Raw genomic sequence first — 21,242 nt, forward strand, 5'->3', positions numbered from 1 at the left:
CCCACCCTTGTGAAAAGATGCTGTTTCCCGTAGAGTAGAGCTCTACCAAGAGAGCCGTCAGATCGGGCCCACCCTTGTGAAAAGATGCTGTTTCCCGTAGAGCTCTACCAAGAGAGCCGTCAGATCGGGCCCACCCTTGTGAAAAGATGCTGTTTCCCGTAGAGCTCTACCAAGAGAGCCGTCAGATCGGGCCCACCCTTGTGAAAAGATGCTGTTTCCCGTAGAGCTCTACCAAGAGAGCCGTCAGATCGGGCCCACCCTTGTGAAAATATGCTGTTTTTTGGTAGAGCTCTACCAAGAGAGCCGTCAGATCGGGCCCACCCTTGTGAAAAGATGCTGTTTCCCGTAGAGCTCTACCAAGAGAGCCGTCAGATCGGGCCCACCCTTGTGAAAAGATGCTGTTTCCGTAGAGCTCTACCAAGAGAGCCGTCAGATCGGGCCACCCTTGTGAAAAGATGCTGTTTCCCGTAGAGCTCTACCAAGAGAGCCGTCAGATCGGGCCCACCCTTGTGAAAAGATGCTGTTTCCCGTAGAGCTCTACCAAGAGAGCCGTCAGATCGGGCCCACCCTTGTGAAAAGATGCTGTTTCCCGTAGAGCTCTACCAAGAGAGCCGTCAGATCGGGGCTCACCCTTGTGAAAAGATGCTGTTTCCCGTAGAGCTCTACCAAGAGACCAGATCGGGCCCAGAAAAGATGCTGCCGTAGAGCTCTACCAAGAGATCAGATCGGGCCCACCCTTGTGAAAAGATGCTGTTTCCCGTAGAGCTCTACCAAGAGAGCCGTCAGATCGGGACCACCCTTGTGAAAAGATGCTGTTTCGTAGAGCTCTACCAAGAGAGCCGTCAGATCGGGACCACCCTTGTGAAAAGATGCTGTTTCCCGTAGAGCTCGACCAAGAGAGCTCTACCTTGTGAAAAGAGAGCCTACCAGATCAGGGCCCACCCTTGTGAAAAGATGCTGTTTCCCGTAGAGCTCTACCAAGAGAGCCGTCAGATCGGGCTCACCCTTGTGAAAAGATGCTGTTTCCTGTAGAGCTCTACCAAGAGAGCCGTCAGATCGGGCCCACCCTTGTGAAAGTTGCTGTTTCACGTAGCTACCAAACATTGGAGTAATAGAACAATAGCTTCATATTTAAGCTGAAGGGGCTGATGTAAAAAGGCACCTCTTTTGACTGAGACATCGCCACTCTGTTTGTGCCGCGATGTCTGTCTGATACACTATTTCTTCTGATAAGATGGCAATTTCAATAAGAGGCTTTAGTCTGGCTACTCTGGCTTCTTGCCCCTGTGGGTTTTGGCGGGAGAAGAAGGGGTGTATTTCACAGGGGGGAGGAACAGGAGGGCCTTGTATGGGCTCGATGAAACGCAGGAGAGAGCATTTGCAGAAGTGAGATAAAGTACTTTTTTTCTCCCTCTCCCATTTTCCCAGGGAGGGAGCTGTGAGAAGGGCATAGAGCCAGACCAGTGATTGGAAGAGAGAGAGAGAGAGAGAGAGAGAGAGAGAGGGACTATGTCCCCAATGCCACCCTATTCCCTTTATAGTGTACTGTAAATGGAATAGCGTGCCATTTGTGATGCACTACACTGAGAGTTACTAAAGCCAGTGGAAAGCCAGTGGAGAAGTCACTCAAACATTGCAGAATGAAGAGTATGTGGTTGATGTTCCATTCACTTTACCTATACAGATGATGACCGTACAGAGGAGCAGATGGGCCCCGGGAGATCAGCTCAGTTTAGAATTAAGATTACAGCCAATGACATGGTGTGGTGCATGGAGAGAGATCTAACCAAAAGATGCACATCCATTGTTTAATGTTGTGTGTGTGCAGTGGTGGAAAAAGTACCCAATTGTCATGCTTGAGTAAAATGCAAGATACTTTCATAGAAAATGACTCTAGTAAAAGTCACCCAGTAAAATACTACTTGAGTAAAAGTCTAAAAGTATTTGGTTTAAATATAAAAAAGGTAATTGTGATCGTTAAAATATACTTATAAATCCTCAACAGTCTTTTGACGCAATCGGTCAGTTTAAGCGAGAGATATAATTTTGCAAGGGCTGCGTCTCAGTCTACAGCATCTGACCTATGTTGACCTTCCACATCTGTGGTAGAAAGGGGCAGAGGTACAGCACTGTGTCAGAGAAATTCTAAAGGAAGAGAGACTGCAGATTCTTTCAAACAGCAAATGTATAAGATTTGCAAAAATTAAGCAATCAATAACAACCATTCAATCAGTGCATCGTTAGGAAAGCCCAACAAACAGAGTTGTCTCTCTCCTCTTATAGAAAAAGTACTACCTATTTTGTCTACGTTGCAGTTTAGCAGACGGGTGGAAACGGGGACAGAACATGGTGTGTAAAAGCTGATTTAGCTTGTTTGTTCACATTAAGATAGCTGACGTTGCCACCATTGTCTGTTCCTTCCTGCAAGTTTACACACACTAAGTTCATGTGGATTGTGAAAACAGAATGTCACATCCTGCGGTCGCACCCAAACGGCTCTTATCTGTAAGCCCAGACTTATGACTAAGTCACACAAGACAAGCCTGTGTCAGTAAAAAATAATAACATATAACAATAGACAATTATCTTAAGTAAAAACATCATAGAATATCTAATTAAACACATAGTATGTCATTCATTTTTAATTTCCACCACAGCTGTTTGTCAGACCATGGGACATCTTGAAAATCGGTCTTCTCACAAAACATCTGTAGTGTCCGAACGGTTTGGCCTGCAAACTATTATGACCATGATGGTGTTCCCCCATGGGACTCGTCTGATGTAGGTACCGCCGATGTGCCAACTTCTGTCTGTAGCGTCCGAACCGTTTGGGCTACAAACTAATATGACCCCGCTGTGGAAAGGGGAGACTCTTGACGACCCTCATAAGTGTAACGGGACTCGTCTGGTAACCTGCTACCCGATAAAATAATTAATTAAATTATGGAAGTAGTTTTGTGCCAACAAAAAAGGGGTTAAATATGTGTCTAAAAAAATATAAATATTTCCTGAGCTTTCTTAGATATAGGACAGACACTTAAAAAAACATGAGTCTTTCTGATCAAATTTTTGACTGTCTGTTTTTGCCATTTATGAATGTTATTCAATGTGTTTCTATGGGCTATAGTAGTAAAGGCCAAATTCAATATTTAATATTTTTTTTATATACAGTGCGCTCCAAAATTACTGGCACCCCTGACTGGCAATGCACAAGCAATACTTAAAAAAATATAAATTATAGAGATAAACTCAAAAACCTTGATTTGGAGGACATTGATTTTTAATTAAATCAATAAATTATTTTGGTTGGTTCCATTGAAACATTAATAAAGTACAGTATTTCTCACATGTTGGTATTTTGAGTTGATCTCTATAATTATATTGTTTATATTTGTTTAAGCATTGTTTGTGCATTGCCAGTCAGGGGTGCCAGTAATTTTGGAGCCCACTGTATATATATATATATATATATATATATGTTTTTTCTGTTGACCAATTCATCAAACATACGAGAGGTGCTTGATGGAAAACCATGTTTGTCAAATAATAGGGATCACACGTTTCAGGGGTGTGGGATTGGATTTTTGATATGGTTGTCAGTGTCCATCAGCACCATTGAAATCATATGGCAGGATTTAACGGTGGCCAAGTCCATTTGAACAGAGATTACTGAAGGTCTAGCTCAGTGATAATTACTGTTCTTGGCCCTCAGTATTCACAACAGGATTGTCCATGATGCGTCCCAAATGACACCCTATTCCCTACATAGTGCACTACTTTTGTCCAGAGCCCTATGGACCCTGGTTACGAGTAGTGCACTGTATAGGTAATATGATGTCATTTGGAATGCATCCCATGGCTCTCTATAGTACTGGTATGTTAGCCTGGTTCCTCTCTAGGTTTCTTCCTAGGTTTTGGCCTTTATAGGAAGTTTTTCCTAGCCACCGTGCTTCTACACCTGCATTGCTTGCTGTTTGGGGTTTTAGGCTGGGTTTCTGTACAGCACTTTGAGATATCAGCTGATGTACGAAGGGCTATATAAATAAATTTGATTTGATTGGATTTGATTTGCTATTACTTCCACTCTGCTATCCAATTCCATACTGTCATACTTCAAGCAGCTAGCTAGCCCCCCAGAGTGGTTTTAATTTAATCAAATAATTAAAGTTGCAAAGCAAGAGTTTTCAAATTTTATAGAGAAATCCATAGACCTATAGTCACAGCAAGAAATGAAATAGCTTTCCGAAATTAACCATGAACATTTTCTATTTTCCCCTACATGAGAAAGTAATGCCATCACTAGCACATTCGAGGCTGCTACCCTGTATAAATAGACTTGAAATCACTGGCCACTACTGTATTCTATTCTACTGTATCTTAGTCTATGCCGCTCTGACATTGCTCGTCCAAATGCTTATACATTCTTAATTACATTCCTTTACTTTAGATTTGTGTTTATAGTGTGTATTGTTGTGGAATTGTTAGATATTACTTGTTAGATATTACTGCACTGTTGGAGCTAGAAACACAAGCATTTCGCTACATCCACAATAACATCTGCTAAACATATGTATGTGACAAATAACATTTGATTTGATTTAATGTGGTGTACTTGTGAGGAAGAGTCTGACTGTACTAATGGAGGGGGGGGGGAATTAATGGCTACATCCCAAGACAAATGAGATGATCATGGACTACAGGAAAAGGAGGACTGAACACACCCCCATTCATATCGACGGGTCTGTAGTGGAGCGGGTAGAGAGTTTCAAGTCCCTTGGTGTCCACCTCACCAACAAATTATCATGGCCTTAACACACCAAGAAAGTTGTGAAGAGGGCATGACAACGCTGTTTATTATCTATACAGAGTCACTTTACCCCTCCGTACACGAACAAATGACCTTGACTAAACTTTCTCTCTCTCTCTCTCTCTCTCTCTCTCTCTGATTGTGTGTGGTAGGAGACAGGTGTGCTTTATGAAGTCCTCTACAAATACTCAGTTCTGCCACTTCCACTCTGTCAGATTGTAATCTCTGCTCAGTTAGTATAGCCATTATTATTATTACTCAAAATCCTGTTACCCTGCTGTACCTGTTTCCCTGCTTGACGCTGTTTATCCTCTCACTGCGGTTTTGCCGCCCTGACTTTGGCTCCTGTTAAACATCTCACCACCCTGCTACCCTGTTCCCGACTCACCACACCACCACTCCCTTAGATTGCTCTCCGGGCGTGTTTACCCTGTCCCAAACCAGCACACTCCAACCTCCTCCTCCGTTTCCTACAACTCATCCAAGCTTCCCTGGATCCGCACTCCATACCTCCCTGTGTTAAAATAAATACCTTGGTTCGTTCATCTCTGTTTCTGAGTCTGCTCTTGGGTTCCCCTGTGCTGCTCTGCATAACAGCACTACTTTTTACCAGGGCCCGCGTAGTGCACTATATATGGAACAGGATGTCATTTGAGACACACTCAGTGAACTGAGGAGGCCCGTGCCTGCACTCTGGGACGCTAGCGCCCCACCTGGACAACATCCGTTAAATTGCAGTGTGCGAAATTCAAAATACAAAAATAGTAATATTAAACATTCATGAAAATACAAGTGTCTTACAATGTTTAAAAGCTTAACTTCTTGTTAATCCAATTGCTTTGTCAGATTTAAAAAAGGCTTTACAGCGAAAGCATACCATGCGATTATCTGAGGACAGCGCCCCGCATACACCAGCATTAAAAACATTTTCCAAACCAGCAGGGGCTTCACAAAAATCAGAAATAGCGATAAAAATAAATCACTTACCTTTGAAGATCTTCCTCTGTTTGCAATCCCAAGGGTCCCAGCTACACAACAAATGGTTGTTTTGTTCGATAAAGTCCTTCTTTATATCCCAAAAAAGTCAGTTTAGTTGGCATGTTTGATTCAGTAATCCACCCGTTCCACTCATTGAACATGCAGACAAAGGAATCCCAAAAGTTACAGGTAAACTTCGTCCAAACAAGTCAAACAACATTTCTAATCAATCCTCAGGTACCCTAATATGTAAAGAAATTATACAATTTAAGACGGAATGTAGTATGTTCAATACCGGAGATAAATAACGAAGTGCGCGCCCTCATCCATGCGCACCACAAGATTAGAGTACTAATGAGAGCCACCTTAAAAACTACAACTACTAACTAATTTAAAAAAAAACAAGCCTGACACCCTTTCTAAATACTGTTGACATCTAGTGGAAGCCATGGGAACTGCAATCTGGGAGGAATTCCTTTGAATATCCCATAGACAAGCATTTGAATAGCCTGTGACCTAACAAAAAAACATTTCCCAGATGGATTCTACTTGGGTTATCACCTGCCATATCAGTTTTGTTATACTCACAGACATTATTGTAACAGTTTTAGAAACTTCAGAGTATTTTCCATCCAATGCTACCAATTGTATGCACATCTTAGCTTCTGGGCCTGAGTAACAGGCAGTTTACTTTGGGCACGTCAGTCATCTGAACTTCCGAATGCTGCCCCCTAGCCTTAAGAAGTTAACCGGAAGCCCTTTCAGTCAGACATGAAGACCTGGAGCATGCCTCTGGTTGCTTATCCCTGCTCTGTGCTCCATTTAATACAGATTCATTGTGTGAAGGAAGGAACAGTTCTTTTCCAGGTCAGATGAGAACCCATTGATGTAAGTCTGTGTGTGGGAAGACAATTGGACAATTTAACCAGACATGGTCCCATTGTGAGCAATCAGGTTTTAGATGTGAATTTAGTTAAGTGTTGTTGCAGTGTGTGTGTGTGCCCCTTTGCACATAAAGCGTAGTAGGCCAATTGCTATGCCCCAGGATGACCGTGAAAATGGAGAGATGAGTTCAAGGAGTGCTAATTAAATCCCTGCTTTCTCTCTTTCTTTCCCTGCTCTTCGTACCTCAAAGGCTTCACAGGCATCAGAATTAAAACAAAAAGGCCCCATTATTTGGAATGAGCGAGTGAGTGGAGGAAAGGAGGGCTAAGCGGAGGTGATGATAAAGTGGACTGAAGGAGGTGGTGTGTTAGCTGGGGTTGCAGCCAGACAGTGGTTGTCTCAAATGGCATACTATTCCCTATACTGCACTACTTTTGACCAGGGCCCAAGTAGTGCACTATATAGCAAATAGGGTAACATTTGGGACACAGTCAGACGGTGTACTCTAGCTGATCGGAGAAATAAATGGAAACCAAGCTCTCTTTGAGATGAAGTGAAAGAGTGAAAAGTTAAAGAGCCAGGACTATTACAGTGATGAGCTGCTCATTAAATGTTTATTTACTTGCCTTCCTTCTCATTAAGCCTCTGGTAATGATGGCAGGACTGGAAGAGGGAGGCCCGGGAGTCTGGCAGACAGTAATGTTGGAGCTAAAGCGACAGGACTAGCAGGATTAAAAACCGGAGCAGCAGAGGGGGCTATGTTTGTCTCAGGATGTTGAGAGGAGGGGAGCTAAAAAGGTAGAGAACACACACAGGGGACCACCACAGTTTCAGGGAAAGGTGAAGTGGCACTTTGAAAGTAAATGACTTCTTGGTTTTACTGGAGTTGGTGTAAGTGGAAGGGAGTTCTGTAAGAAAACTTTACATTAGTTTGAACAATAACTATTTGTCGGTAATGCTAGAACCTAATCCCAAAAGGCTTAAAATTCTCCTGAAATGTTTCAAGCTATTCAATACATCCTATATCCTACATTTCATGCATGTATGGCAGGTAACATAAAAACCTACCACAGTCCTCAAAAATCAAAAGTAACAGTCAATGTCTGGTGTGGCCACCAGCTGCATTAAGTACCGCAGTGCATCTCCTCCTCATGGACTACACCAGATTTGCCAGTTCTTGCTGTGAGATGTTACCCCACTCTTCCACCAAGGCACCTGCAAGTTCCCAAACATTTCTGGGGGGAATGGCCCTAGCCCTCACCCTCCGATCCAACAGGTCCCAGACATGCTGAATGGGATTGAGATCCGGGCTCTTCGCTGGCCATGGCAGAACACTGATATTCCTGCCTTGCAGGAAATCACGCACAGAATGAGCAGTATGGCTGGTGGCATTGTTATGCTGGAGGGTCATGTCAGGATGAGCCTGCAGGAAGGGTACCACATGAGGGAGGAGGATGTCTTCCCTGTAACGCAGTGTTGAGATTGCCCGCAATGACAACAACCTCAGTCCGATGATGCCCTGACACACCACCCCAGACAATGACAGACCCTCCACCTCCAAATCGATCCCTCTCCAGAGTACAGGCCTCGGTGTAATGCTCATTCTCATTATTCTACTATTTGCAAAAAAATATACTATACTACAGTAAATACTACATTATTCAACTGAGTGCGTAAAAACACTACACTGAATACTACAGTAAAGTCTGCAGAAAAACTGCAGTGAATACTATAGTATTTATAATGTGGGAACTAAATCAAATCAAGTCAAATTTCATTGTTCACATACACATGGTTAGCAGGTGTTAATGCGAGTGTAGTGAAATGCTTGTGCTTCTAGTTCCGACCATTCAGTAATATCTAACAAGTAACCTAATAATTTCACAACAACTACCTTATACATATTGTTAACAGAGTCAGACTATTCACGCAAAACCATGTTGAACTATGCAAGATGTTCAGCAGCTAACAGCATGTGGCCTTCCCATAGGGCCTGTCTCGATGCTCCTAGGACTAGGCAGTGTCTGAGGTTAGTATTGTGTTTTAAAGGTCACAATGTGAGTGTGAATATATCAGCTCAACTAGATTAATGACACAGTGATCTTTAAAAGGGTAGCAGGCAAGAGAAAGCACCAACACATTAAACACAACAGCATCTGCCTGCTAGGCAGGCTTAAGCTGGATAAGCAGCTTACATTGTAGCACTGTGAAACTGATCTGCCTTTACAATACAAGCACATGACATTACTTTGCATGTATTCTGTTATCGTCTGTGTTTACTTTTTGTCATTATACCTGTATTTATGCAGTTTAAAGCAGGCCACAAACCATTTTACATTATACACTACATTACCAAAAGCATGTGGACACATGCTCACCGAACATCTCATTCCAAAATCATGGGCATTAATATGGAGTTGGTCTCCCCTTTGCTGCTATAACAGCCGCCACTCTTCTGGGAAGGCCTTCCACTACATGTTGGAACATTGCTGTGGGGACTGGCTTCCATTCAGCCACAAGAGCGGCAGGGTAGCCTAGTGGTTAGAGCATTGGACTATTAACCGAAAGGTTACAAGTTCAAATCCCCGAGCTGACAAAGTACAAATCTGTCGTTCGGCCCCTGAACAGGCAGTTAACCCACTGTTCCTAGGCCGTCATTGAAAATAAGGCCACGGAAGGAGAGTTGTATGGCATTGAAGCTCATCTGGGGGTTAGTTAACACAGTGTCCAAAGAAGGGCCAGAAGTATACATAATGGTGTCGTCACCAGCAGCAAGAGCGACATCTTTGATGTATACAGAGAAGAGAGTCGTCCCGGGAATTGAACCTTGTGGCACCCCCATAGAGACTGCCAGAGGTCCGGACAACAGGCCCTCTGATTTGACACACTGAGCTCTATCAGAGAAGTAGTTGATGAACCAGGCCAGGCAATCATTTGAGAAACCAAGGCTGTTGAGTCTGCCAATAAGAATGTGATAATTGACAGATTTGAAAGCCTTGGCCAGGTCGATGAATATAGCTGCACAGTAATGTCTCTTATCGATGGCGGTTATGATATCGTTAAGGACCTTGAGCGTGGCTGAGGTGCACCCATGACCAGCTCGGAAACCAGATTGCATAGCGGAGAAGGTACGATGTGATTCAAAATGGTCAGTAATCTGTTTGTTAACTTGGCTGATAAGTCAGACAGAGTACGTTTATTGTATCACTCAATGATTCTGTCTATTAGGTGTGAAAACCCATAAAATGGTGTCCAGCTTGCACCTTGATTGAACCACTTGAACTAATTTCTTCCCATCCACCCTTCCGCCATCTATGGGTGGCTCCAGGGAGTGGCTTGCCTATACTGAAGCCCCCTCAAGTATAGCCCTAGCATCCCTATTAGCAGTACAAAAAACAATGTATCAGCATACACCATAGATTGCCAGCTCCCATTAGCTACCCCATTGAAAAATGATTGGTTCTGCCACTGCCTCCATCCTTGTTTTAATCTGCATCTCCTCTCAAGAGACACCTGCTACCACAGGGGGACTTTTCCCCTCACCACACACACTTGTAGAATGGTAAAGAAGCCAGCAACCAGGAGTATTGACAACTTCAATGGAAGTGAGCAAAAGGTCAAAGCTATAGGGCGAAGGGTTGCCTCAGAGGAGAGGCAAATAACTCAGAAACAACGAAAATACATCCAATAAATCTTATCGGCTATGCATTGTCTTGTCTTCTATTATGATAGGAAAGGGAAAAATCACATCAGGGATAAACACTGTATGAATGTCTAAGAGGGCCCCTCTCCTTATTTCTATTCCATCAAATTCCTTTGCCTCAGATTCAGAACGACCTCTGATAATCTTGCAGAGGTGAACGCAGTCATTTGACTGACACCTGAATACGAAGTAGAGAATGCACAGAGAGGCACAGAGGGAGTTAGAGAGTACAAGTGTTGAATATTACAGTATATATATTTCATTAGTGGATAGAAGCCTGACTGACTGAACGATATGGTCGGAAATACTAAAATAAAATGTTATGTGTTATCCCGAATAATAAATGGCCTTACCTTGTCTGTGAATCAAATATAAATAAAATGGGAATAGTCCTTTCTGGCAGATTCAGCAACCGATAAATGAATATTTGATCAGTGAATAATAAGAGAGAAAGAGCATACAATGCAGATATTATCTACTTACTGCAGCTAGCTATACCCTGCAGGTTACCCCTGAGTGAGGATAAGATATTATTTTTTGAATGATACTGAGATAGTATGTGTGGTCGTGGACAAAGTTCCCAATTGTCATACTTGAGTAAAAGTATAGATACCTTCATAGAAAGTTACTCAAGTGAAAGTGAAAGTCACCCAGTAAAATACTACTTGAGTAAAAGTCAAAAATTTGAATTTCACAATTTTCCTCTTCTGCAAAGCATTCAAAATGTAACAAGTACTTTTGGTTGTCAGGGAAAATGTATGGAGATTTTCTTTAGGAATGTAGTGAAGTTAAAGTAAAAGTTGTCAAAAATATAAATAGTTAAGTAAAGTACAGATACCCCCAAAAAACTACCTAAGTAGTACTTTAAAGTATTTTTATTTAAGTACTCCACACCACTGAGTTTGTGGGATGTATGAAAAATATAATCATACGTACATAATTTGTTATTTCCATTTATGGGCATGAATTTAAAATATGTATATACCCTATATATCATGCCCTTTAAGCAGACACTGTGTGTGACAAAAAGATGACAATGACTAATTATTTATCCTACCCTCTTTTCTAGGAATGGGTTCTATTCTCAGAAACCTGGTGTCACATAAAAGTACAGAAAGAAACAGGCATGTTGAAACCAACAACAGGACATACAGGGTATATACATAGTAAGTAAAACAGCTATCTAACTGCCTATTTATGTGGCTTCCTGTCTTGGTCTGGAGTAGCTACAGAGATTACCTCTTCTTGCAGAGTGGAAATGTCATTTTACAGCCTGTTAGTTAGGCTTTGAACATCAACTGTAAACAGGACAGGAGAGGTGGGTGCTTGTGTGTGTTGGGGGCCACACCCCCAGACACCCAGGCCCACTAGAACCTCTTTGGTAGGGGATCCTTACCACCAGGTCAACAGTCTCTCTGGTCAGGCTTCAAGTGTGAGAGGGTGGATGGCTCCAGTGAACCAAACAGAATAAGCACACTTACATATAATTACACCAGGTGACAGAGAGAAGGAGTAACAGAGAGGGAGAGAGCGAGATGGAGGGAGAGAGAGAGATAGCGCTAGAGAGAGAGAGTATGAGAGGGAGATGCAGGGAGAGAGAGAGATAGCGCTAGAGAGAGAGAGTATGAGAGGGAGATGCAGGGAGAGAGAGAGATAGCGCTAGAGAGAGAGAGTATGAGAGTGAGATGCAGAGAGATAAGGAGAGTGAAGAAAGAGATGGAGAGAGAGAGTAAGAAAGAGAGAAGAAGAGAGAGAGAGTATGAGAGGGAGCAAGAAAGGCAATGAAAAATAAAAAGTGGTAGAACATTTGAAGGAATGAAACATTTTAATTTGGTGCCACTTTCCGAAACCCACCAATCAATATGTGACCCATTTCAAGAAACTAGGCTTATGTTGGATGTCACTACTTCACAGGAGAGCCATTTTTTTCTTTCAGGTATCTTAATAACGAACTTGCAGGCCATCTGTAAATACTAATACAATTGTTAAATAACGAGCTCGTTGGTTTAGCCACGGAAAAATACAGGAGCCTTCCCGCTAGTCATGATTGGCTGAGATAATGGATGGGCTGGGCATGCCGAGAGATGAGTTCGGATTGGTCTGCTATGTAGCATGTTTCTGTCTATAACATGAGCTGTTAAGTATGTGTGGATAATCCTGCCTACCATGGCTTTTTTAGGAAATATTTCATGAAGAACTGAAAAAGTTTTGCTGCTGCTCTCAACATTGCTGCCCTGAAGTTAATAGCGCTATCGACAGATCAGTGGGAAAACTTTGTGATGGACTACTTTCTGGAGGACGATCATGCCATGCTGACTCTCTCTGACTCTGAAAATGAATCAGACAATGAGGACATTTTCATTCAACCAGACATTGTAGAGTATTCTGATGACAATGGTGGGGTAGAAACTGTCGTTGTCACGGAAGAAGATGGGTGAGTTTTGAAATCAGTGGAATGCCCTGTGGAAGCAGAGAGATGATTGCCAAATGCGGAGAGAGCCCAAAAAGAGAACACAGAAAGAAGGCTGTTGTATGAAACACCTGTCTCTGGATTACATCTTCAAACTAAGGGCAACCATGACATCCATGACAGAGCGAGGGAGAAGCATTGATCCATGTATACGGTTAAGAGTCTAGCTACATTTTCAGATATTATACGTTTCTACTTTTGTCAGAAAGTCGTTTTCATTGCTAGTTAAAGGCTGGCTGGCTCGCTAACTTTATGTGTATGATCTGTGTATGAGCTGTAGAAAGAGGCCAAGTTCCCGAGTTGGAATTCCCAGTTGTTTTGAACGTGGGATTAGACTTTTGATTATGGTTCATTGTTAAGTTAGCTTGCTAGCTATATGTCTGAACAAAAGACTCCATTATGCATGTAATCATTTCACTGTATCGTTTACACCTTCGGGATCCTGTGCATGTGACAAATAAACTTAGATTGTATTTTATATAGTGTTTACCTGCACGAAAGTCAGATTACGATATCGACCAAGGACTAGATAAAGTTTATTTTTAGTACTTTTTTCTACTACTTTCATCACTTTTAGTCTTGAAATCTTTGGTTATTTACTACACTGTGAAAGGGGTTTATGTTGATCTTAACTTTTTTGTACATAATGTTTCCCGCCATCATTTCTTATGAACAAAAACAGCTTCTGGATATCAGAACAGCGATCACTAACCTCGATTTGGATGAAGATTTCTACTTCAACAATTTTGGCAGCTCTGGATGTTATGTTTACCAGGCCCTGATCTCCGGGACTCGAAAGAGGAAGCGGTGGCTTCATGATTAGATTATGTCGGCGAGCATCTAGACTGCCAGTTCCTTCTGTTTAGTTGCCGAACGTACAAGCACTAAAGAATAAACTGGATGAGCTCAGTTCAAGACAATCCTACCAACCGGACCTGAAGGACTGTAATGTCCCATATTTTTTGTCGTTGCTGAACAAGGACATGAATAATATACACATCTCTGGCTTTTCAATACATTGTCAAGATTGGACGTCAGCCTCGGGTAAGATGAGATGGGTAGGGGTATGTTTCTGTCTTAATATTGCACACCAGCTGTTGTTCAGGAAGTCACAAGTTTTTGCTTGCCTGAGTTTTCATCTATATTTTTTGTAGCTGTCTATTTACCAACACAAACTGATGCTGGCACAAAGACCACACTCAACGAGCTGCATAGGCCAAAAAGCAAACAAGAAAATGCACATTCAGAGGCCGTACTTCTCGTTGCCGGTGATTTTAATGCAGGGAAACTTAAATCCATTTGACCTCATTTTTACCAGCATGTCACCTGTGCAACAAAAATCTTGATCACCTTTCACACAGAAACGCATACAAGGCTCTCCCTCGCCCTCCCTTTTGAAAATCTAGCCATGACTCTTAACTCCTGATTCCTGCTTACAAGCAAAAACTCAAGTAGGAAGTAACAGTTATGCACTCAATACAGAAGTGGTCTCATGAAGTGGAAGATAAGCTACATGACTGTTTTGCTAGCACAGACTGGAAAATGTTCTGGGATTCATCCGATGACATTGAGGAGTTCACCAAATCAGTCACCGGCTTCAATAATAAGTGCATCGCAACGTCGTCTCTACAATGACTGTACGTACATATCCCAAGCAAAAGCCATTGATTACAGGCAACATCTGCACCGAGCTAAAGATTAGAGCTGCCGCCAGGGACGAGCAAAAAACTAAAAATACAATTATGAAATAAACTATAAAATACGTATTTTGAAATATATTTCATTAAAATACATTTGTAAGTAGCCGACACGAACAGCAACAACATACTCATTAACGTTTACAATTTTTTTTTTTTACTTTGTATGACTGTGATATGTTGTTGTTTAACTACCTTAGTTGAATGCACTGAATATACACTATATATACAAAAGTATGCGGACACCCCTTCAAATGAATGGATTCGGCTATTTCAGCCACACCCGTTGTTGACAGGTGCATGAAATCAAGCACACAATCATGCAATCTCCATAGACAAACATTGGCACTGGAATAGTCTTAACTGAATAGCTCAGTGACTTTCAATGTGTTACCGTCATAGGATGCAACCTTTCCAACGAGTCAATTTGTCTGATTTCTGCCCTGCTAGAGCAGCCCCGGTCAAATGTAAGTGCCGTTATTGTGAAGTGGAAACATCTAGGAGCAACAGCGGCTCAGCCATGAAGTGGTAGGCCACACAAGCTCACAGAATGAGACCACTGAGTGCTGAAGCGAGTATCGCATAAACATCGTCTGTCCTCAGTTGCTAAACTCACAACCGAGTTCCAAACTGCCTCTGGAAGCAACGTCAGCACAAGCACTGTTCGTCGGGAGCTTCATGAAATGGGTTTCCATGGCCAAGCAGCAGCTCACAAGCCTAAGTTGACCTAATTCACCGCACAATAGTCTAAGATTGCAATGCCAAGTTTCGGTTGGAGTAGTGTAAAGCTCTTTGCAATTGGATACTGGAGCAGTGGAAACTCGTTCTCTGGAGTGAAGAATCTTCACCATCTGGCAGTCTGACGGACAAATCTAGGTTAGGCGGATGCCAGTGGTTTAAATTACTTAAGTAAAAATACTTTAAAGTACTACTTTAAAGACAGAGCTGCTCTTCCTCCCGGGGAAGGACTGCCCGTTCCATGATCTCGCCATCACGGTTGACAACTCCATTGTGTCCTCCTCCCAGAGCGCTAAGAACCTTGGCGTGATCCTGGACAACACCCTGTCGTTCTCAACTAACATCAAGGCGGTGGCCCGTTCCTGTAGGTTCATGCTCTACAACATCCGCAGAGTACGACCCTGCCTCTCACAGGAAGCGGCGCAGGTCCTAATCCAGGCACTTGTCATCTCCCGTCTGGATTACTGCAACTCGCTGTTGGCTGGGCTCCCTGCCTGTGCCATTAAACCCCTACAACTCATCCAGAACGCCGCAGCCCATCTGGTGTTCAACCTTCCCAAGTTCTCTCACGTCACCCCGCTCCTCCGCTCTCTCCACTGGCTTCCAGTTGAAGCTCGCATCCGCTACAAGACCATGGTGCTTGCCTACGGAGCTGTGAGGGGAACGGCACCTCAGTACCTCCAGGCTCTGATCAGGCCCTACACCCAAACAAGGGCACTGCGTTCATCCACCTCTGGCCTGCTCGCCTCCCTACCACTGAGGAAGTACAGTTCCCGCTCAGCCCAGTCAAAACTGTTCGCTGCTCTGGCCCCCCAATGGTGGAACAAACTCCCTCACGACGCCAGGACAGCGGAGTCAATCACCACCTTCCGGAGACACCTGAAACCCCACCTCTTTAAGGAATACCTAGGATAGGATAAAGTAATCCCTCTCACCCCCCTTAAAAGATTTAGATGCACTACTGTTCCACTGGATGTCATAAGGTGAATGCACCAATTTGTAAGTCGCTCTGGATAAGAGCGTCTGCTAAATGACTTAAATGTAAATGTAAATGTACTTAAGTTGGGGTATTTGTACTTGACTACTATTTATATTTTTGTCAACTTTTACTTTTAAAAGTACTTTTTACTCTATACATGTTCCCTGACAAATTCAAATTCAAAATTCAAATATGGTAAAATTCATGCACTTATCAAGAGAACATCCCTGGTCATCCCTATTGCCCCTGATATTGCGGACTCACTAAACACAAATGCTTCCATTGTAAATTATGTCTGAGTGTTGGAGTGTGCCCCTGGCTATCGATAAATAAAACATTGTGTCGTCTGGTTTGCTAAATATAAGGAATTTGAAAGTATTTATACTTTTACTTTTAATACTTAAGTATATATTAGCAACTGCATTTACTTTTGATACTTAAGTATATTTAAAACAAAATACTTTTAGACTTTTACTCAAGTAGTATTTTACTGGGTGACTTTAAGGTATCTTTACTTTTACTCAAGTGTGACTGTAGGGCACTTTTTCCACCACTGGCAGATGCCAGGAGAATGCTACCTGCCCCAATGCATAGTGCCAACTGTAAAGTTTGGTGGAGGAGGAATAATGGTCTGGGGCTTTTTTTCATGGTTCGGGCTAGGCCCCTTAGTTCCAGTGAACGGAAATCTTAATGCTGCAGCATACAATGACATTCTAGACGATTCTGTGCTTACAACTTTGTGGAAACTGTTTGGGGAAGGCTATTTGTTATTTCAGCATGACAATGCCCTCGTGCACAAAGCGAGGTCCATATAGAAATGGTTTGTCGAGATCGGTGAGGAAGGACTTCAACCTGACCTCAACCCCATCGAACACCTTTGGGATGAATTGGAACGTTGAGTGTGAGCCAGGCCTAATAGCCCAACATCAGTGCCCGACCTCACTAATGCTCTTGTGGCTGAATGGAAGCAAGTCCTCACTGCAATGTTCCAACATGTAGTGGAAAACCTTCCCAGAAGAGTGGAGGCTGTTACAGCAGCAAAGGTGGGACCAACTCCATATTAATGCCCATGATTTTGGAGTGAGATGTTCAACGAGCAGGTGTCCACATACATTTGGTCATGTCTGGATAAGAGTGTCTGCTAAATGACCAAAATGTGAATGTATATATGAAAATGAATATACCAAAATGATCTACAAAGCACACTGGGTATTATTATTGGCCTTGTTTTGGGGTCATGTCTAGATGGGATACAGCTTAACCTAATTCGTCTAACCTGCTACGTTAATTATCCTAACCTGCTGTGCAAATTCTCCTAAACCTGCTACGAAAAGTCAAATTTGACAAAAGCTGTATCCCCTCTGGACTAAACCTTGTTTCTGGGCATCCCGAGTGGCGCAGGGGTCAAAGGCAAACGTATTGTGGAGCTCCTCCACCTAAATATAAACAGTACCAGCATCCAAAGTGAGTAGCAGCACCTATCTCACTCCAAGTCAAGCACTGGTGCCAGGATAACAACCTCTCCCTCAACCATTGAGAGCATCTTGACTTGTTGCATCACTGATTGGTATGGCAACTGCTTGGCATCCGTCCGCAAGGAGCTACAGAGGGTAGTACATACGGCCCAGTACATCACTGGGGCTGAGCTCCCTACAATCCAGGACCTCTATACCAGGCGGTGTCAGAAGAAGGCCTAATAATTGTCAAACGACTCCAGGCACTCAAGTCATAGACTGTTGTCTCTGCTACCATACCGATGCACCAAGTCTGGAACCAACAGGACGGTGAACAGCTTCTACATCCAAGCCATAAGACTACTAAAATAGCTACCTGGACTTTCTACATTGGCCCTTTTTGACTCCTCACATACGCTGCTGCTACTGTTTATTATCTATCCTGTTGCCTAGTCACTTTATTCCTAGTTATATGTACATATCTACCTCAATGATCTCGTACCCCTGCACATCGACTCGGTACTGGTACCCTGTGTATATAGCCAAGTTATCGTTATTCATTGTCTATTTATTCCTTGATTTATTATTTTCCTATATTCCTTTGCTTTGTTGGGAAGGGCCCATAAGTGAGCATTTCACTGTTAATCAAGACCTGTTGTTTACGGAGCATGTGGCAAATACAATTGTATTTTATTTGACGAACGTATTGATTCAATAGCACAACGTAGATGTTAATTAGCGTATATTCCACGTTAAATGTAATTTCATTGAAATGACGTGGAAAGAACATTGATTCAACCAGTGTGTGGCCTCGGACTGAAGAGGAGTGTGAACAAAGAGAGATAGAGAGGCTATAATGAACCTAGAGAGACATGAGAGGTTAGACCCCACGCACACACACACACACACACACACACACACACACACACACACACACACACACACACACACACACACACACACACACACACACACACACACACACACACACACACACACACACACACACACACACACACACACACACACACACAAACACACACACACACACACCTGGAGCTAAGACAAATGATTCCTTTTCATCCCTTAGGGTCTCCCTTGGGACCATTTAAATAACATATTTCATATGAGAGGTTGATGTGCCATGCATGTTTTCAAATGAAATAAAAAGTTATGCCAAGGTAAAAATCATTTTTGCACATAGGCATATACTTTCATTTCATTTATTTATTCATTTGATGGCGTAGAAGAAAATATCTTTCCCAATCAGAGGACAAACCGAGTCACACTCGAATAGGACTGGCTCACGATGCGGCTATTTGGGACTTCTGATGGAAAAATCATACAGATACGGATTATTCCATCAATTCCAATTTCTCAAAATAAGAAATCCAGAGAGGTTGATTCAAATTGATTGAATCAAATAAGAAGACTGAGCTACCTGTTTTGTTCTACCTTCCCTATTTTAAATGACTGTATATGTGTGAAAATAAACGATTTCTATCAACATCCGAGTTTCGCTCTATTTTTGTATTTTTTACAAACACCCATTTATACCTAATCTTGGTTTACCCAGGGAGAGAAAGAAAGAAAGTACAAAAAAATGTCATAAAAAGTGGCAGCAACGACGCAGCTTTCTTTGAATACAACACCTGCCACTGTCAAATCAAGGTTGTTCAAGATTCTGTAGATAGAAAAATAAGTACGCTAGCACACATTCAATTCTTCTGCTTCAATAAAAGTAAATAAAAGTAGATCCCTTGGTGTTAATCATACACTACAACAACAATGTTGCTTGGAAAATCTATGAAATAGAACACAATAACTTCAGTTCAGTTGGACTGAACCTAAAGTTTCATTGGAGTTTTTCAATAATGATTCAGTGGGAGGCTTGTTTCTTTAAAGTCTCTGGGAAGAAGAGGCACAGTGATGAAGTAGGGAGCAGTGTCTCTGATACAAATACCCCTGCAGGGAAACTGAACGTCCAGCAAAGTTCAGCCACAGCAAATATGTGGCCATGTTCGTTAGTTTTGGCAGATGTAATAGAAAGGCCAGGCATTTGTGCTCTTTTCTCAACAGGGGTAGAATAATGGAGTCCTTTACTCATATTGTCTGTGTGTGTGTGTGTGTGTGTGTGCATGTGAATGTGTGAGATGATCATAAGCAAGTAAGCGCGTGAGTGTGTGTGTGCGCATACCTCTTTTGGCATGGCTCAATTTGACCCATGTGGCCAGGAACAGATCAGAGTGGCTGTGATGATCTCATCACACACACACCTGTAGCTAAATGTTTTAAATTCCTTTTCATCCCTTAGGGTCTCCCTTGGGACCGTTAATAACATAGTTCATATGAGAGGTTGATGTGCCATGCATGTTTTCAAATGAAATAAAAAGTTATGCCCAAGGTAAAAAAAAAAATCATATTGTTGACCATTTTTGTTCTACCTTCCCTATTTTAAATGACTGTATATGTGTGAAAATAAATGATCTATCAACCTCCGGGTTTCGCTCTTTTTTTCTTTTTTTTTTACATTTATACCTAGTCTTGGTTTACCCAGGGAGAGAAAAAAAAAATGCAGCAACGACGCAGCTTTCTTCGAAATACAACACCTGCCACAGTCAAATGAAGGTTGTTCAAGATTCTGGTGATAGTCATTTACTGATATTGTCTGTGTGTGTGTGCATGTGCATGTGTGAGATGATCATAAGCAAGTAAGCGCATGAGTGTATGTGTGAGCATACCTCTATTGGCATGGCTCAATTTGACTCATGTGACCAGGAACCGATCAGATTGACTGTGGTGGTCTCATCACACACACATTATCTGGCTCCATCTCTGTCACCCTGCCCAGACAATACAGTAACTAGACAGAGTACAGTACTAACATTACCCAAGAGACTTTTATGACCAGTCGAGAGACAAGCCAGCAGCATACCATCCTGTATCCCACTGCTGGCTTACTTCTGAAGCTAAGCAGAGTCGGTCCTGGTCGATCCCTGGCTAGGAGACCAGACATTGCTTGAAGTGGTGTTGGAGGGCTTGGAGTGGGCACTCTTCCCTCTGTTCTAAGGAGATCCCAGGGCAGTCAACAGGGGGCATTGCCCTGCATTGCGTGTTGTCTTTCGGATGGGATGTTAAATGGGTGTCCCGACTCTCTGTGGTCATAAAAAAATCCCATGGCACTTGTTGTAAGAGTATGTGCCATCGTGACCACTTAATCATCCCCCTCATTCCTAATTGGCATATATCACTCTCCACCTGATGTGCGGTGAATGTTCTGGCACAAAAATGGTTGCCGTGCATCACCCAGGTGGGTGCTACACATTGGTGGTAAATGAGGTTAGTTTCCCCCTACTATGTAAAGTGCTTTGAGTACCTCAGTTGGTAGAAAGGTGCTGTCAGAGTATAGGCAATGTTATTGTTAGTACAGCAACTGGTTAATTATTACTACGAAGTCTTTCCAAAACTATAGTATTTGAATATAATGACAGAAATCAACCCATACTAAGATTAAGCCTAATACTGCACTAA

This window comes from Oncorhynchus nerka, linkage group LG16 (genome assembly GCF_034236695.1).
Source record: "Oncorhynchus nerka isolate Pitt River linkage group LG16, Oner_Uvic_2.0, whole genome shotgun sequence".
Classification (NCBI taxonomy): Eukaryota; Metazoa; Chordata; class Actinopteri; order Salmoniformes; family Salmonidae; genus Oncorhynchus; species Oncorhynchus nerka.